General features: G+C 40.4%; 3 non-coding genes across 3 annotated transcripts; 1 reads left to right on the forward strand and 2 right to left on the reverse strand.

Moving 5' to 3' along the window:
• Positions 1-469: 469 nt before the first annotated feature.
• On the reverse strand, positions 470-543 carry TRNAI-AAU (transfer RNA isoleucine (anticodon AAU)). Its single transcript has one exon. It is a non-coding gene; the product is annotated as a tRNA-Ile (tRNA).
• A 535-nt stretch (positions 544-1,078) lies between these two features.
• On the reverse strand, positions 1,079-1,150 carry TRNAA-CGC (transfer RNA alanine (anticodon CGC)). Its single transcript has one exon. It is a non-coding gene; the product is annotated as a tRNA-Ala (tRNA).
• An 853-nt stretch (positions 1,151-2,003) lies between these two features.
• TRNAK-UUU (transfer RNA lysine (anticodon UUU)) lies at positions 2,004-2,076 on the forward strand. Its single transcript has one exon. It is a non-coding gene; the product is annotated as a tRNA-Lys (tRNA).
• The last annotated feature ends 8,949 nt before the right edge of the window (positions 2,077-11,025 follow it).

Consider the following 11,025-nt stretch of genomic DNA (forward strand, 5'->3'; position numbering starts at 1 on the left):
CTCACATTTGCTCTCATTGTCAGGAGCTGAAGACACCTAGTTTTCAGACTATTTCGAGACTAGTGTTTGGCCACTAAAAAAAACAGTGCCACTGTTTTTCCTTCTATGAATTTATTACCTTAACACAGTATTTTTCTGAATTGACATGTGGTAACAACGCTTATCTTAGTGAACATTTTGTACTGTACGTAATTGTTGAGTCACTATGTAATACACCTGAAAACAATATAATATGTATTGTATATCAACTACATTTCAATTGAAGAAAGTTGCAACTTTCCACCATTAAACTAAAATGGCAGGTGGTTTTTTTGCTTTTTAAAGGAAACTTTTTGAGTTCTGTGACGTTCAAACATGGGTGCTCTGGAATTCCCTAAGATGGTTATGGTCTTGCTCAAGACACGCCTTCTAGAGAGTCAAGTTAGGCTGTTTTACAACGCGATCACACACTTTACTTTTCTAAAAGAGCTGGCCTGTACGGGGATCGAACCCGCGACCTTGGCGTTATTAGCACCACGCTCTAACCAACTGAGCTAACTGGCCACCCTGGAAATGTCCTTCCAGAGTCTAAATAGTGAATACTGTTCTTTTTTGTTCATTTCTTTTTGGTTTTGCTTTCTTTTTTTTCCCGCTAACATTGAGCTGCTGAATTTTCCCACACCAAGCCAAGCTTCGTCCTTTTCCAGATATTTGTCCTATATTTTCATGCCATGACATTGCAAGGAGAAACTAACAATATTCCCTCCTCCCCTTTCTGGGTTTTCAGGCCAAAATTATTTATTCACTTAAAGACCACCCAGACAGTACAGATAGCCGTTCATTAAGGGGTCCTGGGAAAGTTTCCAGGTTGCTCCTCTTTGGCCATCTGTTCATTGGATGTGTTTTTTCTAACGTTTCCAGTTTTATTCGTTACAGATAAGGATATTCCCAAATACCTTAAAGTTATCCTCTTTCCCTCTTCCATATACAGTTCCATAAGAGTGGTGAAAAGAATATGGTAGAAAATGAATGAAGATGAGAATACAAAGTACAGTGATTCGACATTTTAAAAATATAATTCCTGATGAGATAAAAGACATGGAGATGCCGGGGATCGAACCCGGGGCCTCATACATGCGAAGCATGCGCTCTACCACTGAGCTACATCCCCACCACGAAAATGCAGTTTTTTACGGTTCTCCCCAATTGTTTAAATCTGATTTTTTTTTTCCCCTCTGAAATGTTAAGATTTCTTGGATGCTAAAGTTAAATTTTCCTTTATACAGTAAAATGTTGAAATGATTAATGGGACAACATTCATCGGTACTGCAAGTGGAGGAAACCTTCCAACCATGGGATCTTTGTCAAGCACTCAACCTACGGACTGAAGGATGGAACTACCTATCTGCAAATCTGATGAGGAAAAGAAAAGCGGGACTCATTTAAAAGCTTCTTCTTTCCCTTTTTCCTTTTCTCTAAAGACAGCTGTGACCCAGACAAAATCAAACAGTTCCCTCTGTCTCTCTACCCACATTCAAGTGTCCTAAGTGTCGCCAAAACGGTGACTCAATTGCCCCTTAAAAGCACCAGCATTGAATGGGGCTTCCTTTTGAACGTGCTGTTTGGGCCCAAATGTAGAATATTTGAGATATTTCCAGGTGAAGTCTAGGAAATGAAGGCTAGCATTCTGTAGTTGTTAATAGCGCTAAGTCATATGTAGCAAAGTATCTATGTTTATTATGTAGATATATAGTATGTATACATACAGAATAAGGCCTAACTATTCTGTATTTAAAAAGAGAATTTGGGGAAGGACATTACAATTAGAATAATATGGTTGGGTCTCAGTCTTAAAGAAGACCCTCATCGTGACTGAGTTTCTTTGCTAATTAGGGTATTAATAGGCGTTTTTTAAAAGGCCTGTTCCAGTCCAGAATCAGAGATGAAACAGCCAGAAAAAAAAGAACACCACTCTTCCAAGCATATAGGTAAATAGACTGATGTGGGTTTTGTTGTGCGTCTGAGCCCGGGTAGCTCAGTCGGTAGAGCATCAGACTTTTAATCTGAGGGTCCAGGGTTCAAGTCCCTGTTCGGGCGTCTTGGTTTTCTTTATCTCTGCATTTGTCATCTCAATAAATAATAATAGAGGTTTTCTCAAAATAACTGGCTGATTCCCCTAAAAAATGAGAGGGAATAGTGGACATTACATACCTAGCATAACGTAGGATCTGCTCGGAAAATCGACGGATTTTAGTAAAGCGGCTGGAATCCATAGCACAAAAACCATTCAGTTTACAGCAAGAAGAAAAGTTTCATTAGCAATGGCTACAAGATATCAAAGATCAAATTCTTTCTTGAAAAGCAACAAAAGCGCAGTATTGCTTTTCTTCTTTATGTTGGTATGCTCCTTTCTGTTGCTGCTCTGCTCAGCTCTAGGGATCCTGAGGTAAACTGTACAGAGACGCTGGTGCCAGCTGAACTCTTGGCCTAGTGGCAGTGGCTTCCAAATTTTTTGGCAGGACCAGTTTGAAGCTTAGTTTATATCTGGACGTGGACACACACATGTAACAGGAACAAATGTTGCCTGAATTACCACTTATTCTTACCACATACACCACATTCTGATATTTCAGATTCTATCCTATGCTTGAAAATGCAGGGTGCTAACTACCATTAAATTGATTTTGTGACACCCTCATTGGGAAACACTGTGCTGTAGGGTAACCATGAAGACGAAATGTAACACTCTGTACAGGACAATGGGTGTCGCACTGAGTATTCTGCCTGCTCCAGCCCCTTCCCTTATATCTAAGACGCACTATCTAGAGATGTGACAGGGGCCGTAGGTATAGTCAGAGAAGGGTGAGGGCCTCTGGAAAAAGCAAGGCAGGATATTTGCAGTCAGAGCAATGTAACGACATCCAAGGAAATCCCCTACTAAAACTCTGTGTTAAACATTCAGCTCTAGAGTCACTCTTCAGTGAGATCAGTTAATACACCCCAGATAAAGAAGAGTAGCACATGTTTTTATTATGCTAATCATTTATAATCATGTGTAAGATTCACTTTAACATGCTAAAAGGCCCAGGCCTATATGCTGTCTTTCCTCCTTCAGATCTGATGAAGTGATTTTGCAAACTGGGCAAACTAATTTAGCATGCAGGCCCAACCATAAACAACACAGTAAAAGGCAAGAAGGATTTCACTTTAAGATAAGATTGCATTTTAATACCCAAGAAGTTAAGACGTTAGAGAATCTTAACTTACTCTTTAGCAGACAATACCTCAACCCACCTTGGGGGCATTGTTTCATATGGCCCCAGACCAAGATGCTGGAATCTCAGGGAGAAATCATCAGAGCAGGAAGTTGCTTGTGTTAAGTTAATTCTAAATATCCTAAGACCACTTACTAAGTCCACACCCCTAAGCTTTTCTTTTTTATTTTTTTTTACTTTGATAACGTTAATGTACAATTACTTGAACAACATTATGGCTACTAGACTCTCCCTATCAGCAAGTCCCCCCCACATACCCCATTACAGTCACTGTCCATCAGTGTAGTAAGATGCTACAGAATCATTACTTGTCTTCTCTGTATATACTGCCTTCCGCATGTTCCCACACCCCTACATTATATGTGCTAATTGTAATGCCCTGTTTTCCCCCTTATCCCTCCCTTCCCACCCATCCTCTCCAGTCCCTTTCCCTTTGGTAACTGTTAGACCATTCCTGGGTTCTGTGAGTCTGCTGCTGTTTTGTTCCTTCAGTTTTTTCTTGGTTGTTATACTCCACAGATGAGTGAAATCATTTGATACTTGTCTTTTTCCACCTGGCTTATTTCACTGAGCATAATACCCTCTAGCTCCATCCATGTTGTTGCAAATGGTAGGATTTGTTTTCTTCTTATGGCTGAATAATATCCCATTGTGTATCCACATCTTCTTTATTCATTCATCTACTGATGGGCACTTAGGTTGCTTGCATTTCTTGGCAATTGTAAATAGTGCTGCAATAAACATAGGGGTGCATATGTCTTTTTCAAACTGGGCTGCTGCATTCTTAGGGTAAATTCCTAGAAGTGGAATTCCTGGGTCAAATGGTATTTCTATTCTGAGTTTTTTGGAGAACCTCCATACTGCTTTCCTCAATGGTTGAGCTAGTTTACATCCCCACCAGCAGTGTCAGAGGGTCCCCTTTCACCACATCCTCACCAACATTTGTTGTTTGTCTTTTGGATGTTGGCCATCCTAACTGGTGTGAGGTGATATGTCATTGTGGTTTCAATTTTCATTTCTCTGATGATTAGCAATGTGGAGCATCTTTTCATGTGTCTGTTGGCCATCTGAATTTCTTCTTTGGAGAAGTATCTGTTCAGACCCTGTGCCCATTTTTTTTATTGGATTATTTGCTTTTTGTTTGTCGAGGTGTGTGGACTCTTTATATATTTTGGATGTCAACCCTTTATCAGATCTGTCATTTATGAATATATTCTCCCATACTGTACAATGTCTTTTTGTTCTACTGATGGTATTCTTTGCTGTACAAAAGCTTTTCAGTTTGATATAGTACGACTTATTCATTTTTGCTGTTGTTTCCCTTGCCCGTGGAGATATGTTCATGAAGAAGTTGCTCATGTTTATGTCCAAGAGATTTTTGCCTATATTTTCTTCTAAGAGTTTTATGGTTTCATGACTTACATTCAGGTCTTTGATCCATTTTGGTTTACTTTTGTGTATGGGGTTAGACAATAATCCAGTTTCATTCTCTTACATGTAGTTGTACAGTTTTGCCAACACAAGCTGTTGAAGAGGCTGTTATTTCCCCATTGTATATCCATGGCTCCTTTATCATATATTAATTGACCATATATGCTTGGGTTTATATCTGGACTCTCTAGTCTGTTCCACTGGTCTATGGGTCTGTTCTTGTGCCCGTACCACATTGTCTTGATTACTGTGGCTTTGTAGTAGAGCTTAAAGTCAGGGAGCATAATTCCCCCTGCTTTATTCTTCCTTCTCAGGATTGCATTGGCTGTTCAGGGTCTTTTGTGGTTCCATATGAATTTTAGAACTATTTTCTCTAGTTCATTGAAGAATGCTGTTGGTATTTTGATAGGGATTGCATAGAATCTGTAGATTGCTTTAGGCAGGATGGCCATTTTGACAATATTAATTCTTCCTATCCATGAGCATGGGATGTGCTTCCATTTATTGGTTTCTTCTTTAATTTCTCTCATGAGTGTCTTGTGGTTTTCAGAGTATAAGTCTTTCACTTCTTTGGTTAGGTTTATTCCTAGATATTTTATTCTTTTTGATGCAATTGTGAATGGAATTGTTTTCCTGATTTCTCTTTCTGCTAGTGCATCATTAGTGTATAGGAATGCAACTGATTTCTGTGTATTAATTTTGTATCCCACCACTTTACTTAATTCAGATATTAGATCAAGTAGTTTAGGAGTGGATTCTTTAGGCTTTTTTATGTACAATATCATGTAATCTGCAAACAGGGACAGTTTAACTTCTTCCTTGCCAATCTGGATGCCTTTTATTTCTTTGTGTTGTCTGGTTGTTGTGGCAAGGACCTCCAGTACTATGTTGAATAGAAGTGGGAATAGCGCACATCCTCATCTTGTTCCCAATCTTAAAGGAAAAGCTTTCAGCTTCTTGCTGTAAGTATAATGTTGGCTGTGGGTTTGTCATGTTGAGGTACTTGCCCTCTATACCCATTTTGTTGAGAGTTTTTATCATGAATGGATGTTGAGTTTTGTTGAATGCTTTTTCAGCATGTGTGGAGATTATCATGTGGGTTTTGTCCTTCTTTTTGTTGATGTAGTGGATGATGTTGATGGATTTTCGAATGTTGTACCACCATCCTTGCATTCCTGGAATAAATCCTACTTGATCATGATGGATGATCTTTTTGATGTATTTTTTATTTGGTTTGCTAATATTTTGTTGAGTATTTTTGCATCTATGTTCATCAGTGACATTGGTCTGTAATTTTTCTTTTTTGTTGTGTCTTTGCCTGGTTTTGGTATTAGAGTGATGTTGACCTCATAGAATGAGTTCAGGAGTATTTCCTCCTTTTCTACTTTTTGGAACTTTAAGGAGGATGGGTATTAGGTCTCCACTAAATGTTCAATAAAATTCAATAGTGAAACCATCTGGTCCAGGTGTTTTGTTCTTAGGTAGTTTTTTGATTACCAACTCAATTTATTTGCTGGTAATTTTTCTATTTAGATTTTCTGTTTCTTCCTGGGTAAGCTTTGGAAGGTTTTATTTTTCTAGAAAGTTGTCCATTTCTTCTAGGTTATCCAGTTTGTTATCATATAATTTTTCATAGTATTCTCTCATATTACTTTGTATTTCTGTGGTATCTGTGGTGATTTTTCCTTTCTCATTTCTGATTCTGTTTATGTGTGTAGACTCTCTTTTTTTCTGGATTAGTCTGGCTAGGGGTTTATCTATTTTATTAATTTTCTCGAAGAAACAGCTCCTGCTTTCATTGATTCTTTCTATTGTTTTATTCTTCTCAATTTTATTTATTTATGCTTTAATCTTTATTATGTCTCTCCTTCCACCCAGTTTGGACCTCAGTTGTTCTTCCTTTTCTAGTTTCATTAATTGTGATTTTAGATTGTTCATTTGGGAATGTTCTTATTTCCTGAGGTATGCCAGTATTGCAATATATTTCCCTCTGAGCACGGCCTTCGCTGCAACCCATAGATTTTTATGTTGTTGAATTAGTGTTGTCATTTGTCTCCATATATTGCTTGATCTCTGTTTTTATTTGGTTATTGATCCATTGATTATTTAGGAGCATGTTATTAAGCCTCCATGTGTTTGTGGGCTGTTTCATTTTCTTTGTGTAATTTATTTCTAGTTTCATACCTTTGTGATCTGAGAAGCTGGTTGGTAGAATTTCAATCTCTTTGAATTTAATGAGGCTCTTTTTGTGGCCTAGTATATGATTTATTCTTGAAAATGTTCCATGTGCACTTGAGAAGAATGTGTATCCTATTGCTTTTGGATGGAGTGTTCTGTAGATGTCCATTAGGTTCATCTGTTCTAATATGTTGTTCAGTGCCTCTATCTCTTTACTTATTTTCTGTCTGGTTGATCTGTCCTTTGGGGTGAGTGGTGTGTTGAAGTCTCCTAAAATGAATGCATTGCATTCTATTTCCCCCTTTAATTCTGTTAGTATTTGTTTCACATATGTAGAAGATCCTGTGTTGGGTGCATAGATATTTATACTAGTTCTATCCCTTTGTTGGACTGACCCCCTTATGGTTATGTAATGTCCTTCTTAGTCTCTTGTGACTTTCTGTATTTTGAAGTCTATTTTGTCTGATACAAGTACTGCAACTCCTGCTTTTTTCTCCCTGTTAGTTTCATGAAATATCTTTTTCCATCCCTTTAGTTTCAGTCTGTGTATGTCTTTGGGTTTGAAGTGAGTCTCTTGTAGGCAGTATAGAGTCGGGTCTTGTTTTTTAATCCATTCAGTGACTCTATGTCTTTAAATTGGTGCATTCAGACCATTTACATTTAGGGTGGTTATAGACAGGTATGTACTTATTGCCTTTGCAGGCTTTAGATTCATGGTTACCAAAGGTTCAAGGGTAATTTCCTTACTATCTAACAGTCTAATTTAACTCCATGTGCTATTACAAACACAACCTAAAGGTTCTTCTTTTTTTTCCCCTCCTTTTTCTTCCTCTTTCATTATTCGTATGTTATGGATCATGTTCTGTGCTCTTTGTCTATCCCTTGGGTGACATCTATTTAGCCTTAGGAATACTTCCATCTATAGAGGTCCCTCCAAAATGCACTGTAGAGGTGGTTTGTGGGAGGTAAATTCTCTCAACTTTTTCTTATCTGAAAATTGGTTAATCCCTCCTTCAAATTTAAACGATAACCTTGCTGGGTATAGTATTCTTGGTTCAAGGCCCTTCTGCTTCATTGCATTAAATATACCATGTCAGTCCCTTCTGGCCTGTTAGGTTTCTGTTGAGAAGTCTGATGATAGCTTGATGCATTTTCTTTTGTATGTGAACTTTTTTCTCTGTCTAGCTGCTTTTAAAAGTTTGTCTTTATCCTTGATCTTTGCCATTTTAATTATTATAGGTCTTGATGTTTCTTACTTGGATCCCTTGTGTTGGGAGATCTGTGCACCTCTGTGGCCTGAGAGACTATCTCCTTCCCCAGATTGGGGAAGTTTTCAGTAATTACCTCCTCAATGGCGCTTTCTATCCCTTTTACTCTCCCTTCTTCTTTTGGTACCCCTATAAGACGAGTATTGCTCCATTTGGATTGGTCACACAGTTCTCTCAATATTCTTTCATTCTTACAGATTCTTTTTTCTCTTTGTGCTTCAGCTTCTTTGTATTCCTCTTCTCTAATTTCTATTCCATTTACTGTCTCTTCTACAACATCTAATCTGCTTTTAAATCCCTCCATTGTATGTTTCATTTCAGATATGGAATTTCTTAATCATTGAATTTCCGATTTAATTCATTCCTGAGTTCTTGAATATTTTTCTGTAACTCCATAAATATGTTTATGATTTTTATTTTGAACTCTCTTTCAGGCAGATTGGTGAGTTGTTTCATTAGGCCCTTTCTCTGGGGTTTGTGAGATTTTGGTCTGAACGATGTTCTTTTGACATTTCATAATTCTGTGTGGTGCCCAGAAGCTCCACTCTCTGGAGCTGTTCAGCCCCTAGAGTGAGGCTAGGGGTCATAGGGAGTGGAGTTTGTTCCTGGGGGTAGGAAAGATCTGTTTCCTGATTCCCATCTGCGGTGCCTGTCTCAAGTGTCAGAGCCAGTGGGCCAAGCACACAGGTGTAAGCCTCTGTGCTTTGCGTCTATAGCTGTTGTAGGCTGAGCCTCCTTCTGGCTGGCCTGACGCCAGCGCATTGCTTGCGGGTTTGCGAACCAGTGCTCTCAGGCTAGGAGGAAGGCACAGCAGGCTGCATGTCACAGTAGGGGGCCTCGGAGGTGAGTAGGCAGCCTGGGGGATAGCATGCCTGAAGCTCCTCAAAGTTCCCAACCAGCTGGACAGAGCGTGCCCAGGCAACTTTGTCCAGCTCTCCCGCCCCCCCATGCAGGAAGCTCTATGCAAACCCCACTCCTTCAGCAGCCCTCTCGCTGCTAGGAAGCCTCTCAAATGCCTGCCTTTCCTTTGTCCCAGAGCGGCCGGGTGTGGATCCCCTCCTCCACAAATGGCCACAATCTGTCTCTCAAGCACTCCACCTGTCTGAGCTCCCCAACGTCCAGAGCGTCACACAGTGTAGGTTTCTGTTCCCAAAGCACACCTCCAGGGCTCAGTGTTCAGCAGTTCTAGGCTTTCACCCCTTCCCCCACTCCGTTTCTCTTCCTCCTGCAGGTGAGCTGGGGTGGGGGAAGGGCTTGGGTCCCGCCTGCTAAAGGCTTTTGTATGTTACCCTTTGTTCGTGTGGTCTGCTGTGTTCGTGTGTTCTGCATGCAGTCTGGTTAAGCTTTCTTTCTTGTTGTTTTAGGGTTAGTTGTAGCAATGAACTATTTTCATACTATTTCTGGTTTTGGGAGGAATTCTCGGTCTCACCTCTCACGCTGCCATCTTGAGTCACCCCTAACTTTTTTATATGTTCTTGAAAAATCCTCAACTGCCTACAAAACCCCTAGACAATGTACCACCCTAGACTCTCTTGTCCCCTCCTGGCTTGAGCCAGGAGCTCTGTCCTTTCACCTTATCTATAAATAAAAGCCTGTACCTTGCTCTCCTACCTTGAGTATTTATGAATCTCATTCTTCGGCTTTGTGAACAAAAACCCCAGCATCAGAGTGACCCCAAACAACAAGAGCACTGACACCTTCTCTGCCCTGATAGAAACCACTGAAGAAACAGAACTTGACAGCCCTTGATTGAGACTTCATGGTAATTGCCCAAAGCAGAAATTTCATCCTAATGGATCCAGAAGATGACTGAGAAATTAGATTTGGCCTTGTTATTAAAAATTCATCAAACTAACTATGAAACTTCTAGAAGAAAAATAACAGACACGTCTTATTAGTTGCCCTGTTTGGTATTGAGAGAAACAAGTGAGACTTGACCAAAGAGACTCCATCTTGGGGAAGTTAAACTTACTTGACCAAAGAGACTCCATCTTAGAGAAGTTAAAATCTTACCCCATAACTGTACCAAGAGCCAGTTACTAAGAAAAACCATAAACGTCCAGCTTCAGCCAATCAGACTCAGACAGGAAAGAACCCTAAGAGCGTTACACAAACAGAGAAAGAGAACTAACTATGGCAACCCTCTAACGACCCAATCAGCTTGAAACAAGTTAGCCCTAGTTAAAGGTCAACCAATCCCAGTTCTGCCTGGGAGGAAACCCCCTAATTGCCCCTCTTGAAAGCATAAAAATCCTGTTGTAACATTCACAGGGGATCCCGAACTAAGTCCCGCTGCGTCGGGCTGGTTGGGTGCCCAAGCTTGAGTTTGTACTGCTTTAATAAAGGCTCTTTGTTTTTGCGTGCTATCTGGGTTCTCCAGTGGTTCCTGGGACTAGCCGTGATTCGGGCATAACATTTGGGGGCTCGTCTGGGATCCCCAGAACCTCAGGACTTTAGATCGCAGAGCCTGCTGCTGGCCGGTGAGTACACTCTGTGTCTGAAAATGTCATGTCTATCAATTTTCTTACTGACGTGTGCAGGCAGGGCCCTGAATCTGAAATTGCCCATAGGTCTAGGTGGACGCGCCAAGAGACCCTGGGTTGTGAGCACTAGGAGACGTCCTAGGCTCACTCTGGTTTGCTGATTTTTCCAGGGAGAAACAAGCGGGTCGCTCCCGCAGCTGTTCTCTTTCAGTTTCGTCAGGTGTCTTTCTGTTTGTCCATCCTATTGCGTTCGTCTGAGTTTCAGATCAAGACTACAGTGCCATCCTTGGCCCCAGTGTGGTTAAACATGAGCCCAGGACAGAGTACCCCCCTCACCGTACTAACAGACCGTTTTCAGGACGTCTGGGTATGAGCACAGAATCTTGAACTAGAAGTACAGAAGGGAGAGTT

The sequence above is a fragment of the Manis pentadactyla genome, chromosome 16 (assembly GCF_030020395.1).
Source record: "Manis pentadactyla isolate mManPen7 chromosome 16, mManPen7.hap1, whole genome shotgun sequence".
Classification (NCBI taxonomy): Eukaryota; Metazoa; Chordata; class Mammalia; order Pholidota; family Manidae; genus Manis; species Manis pentadactyla.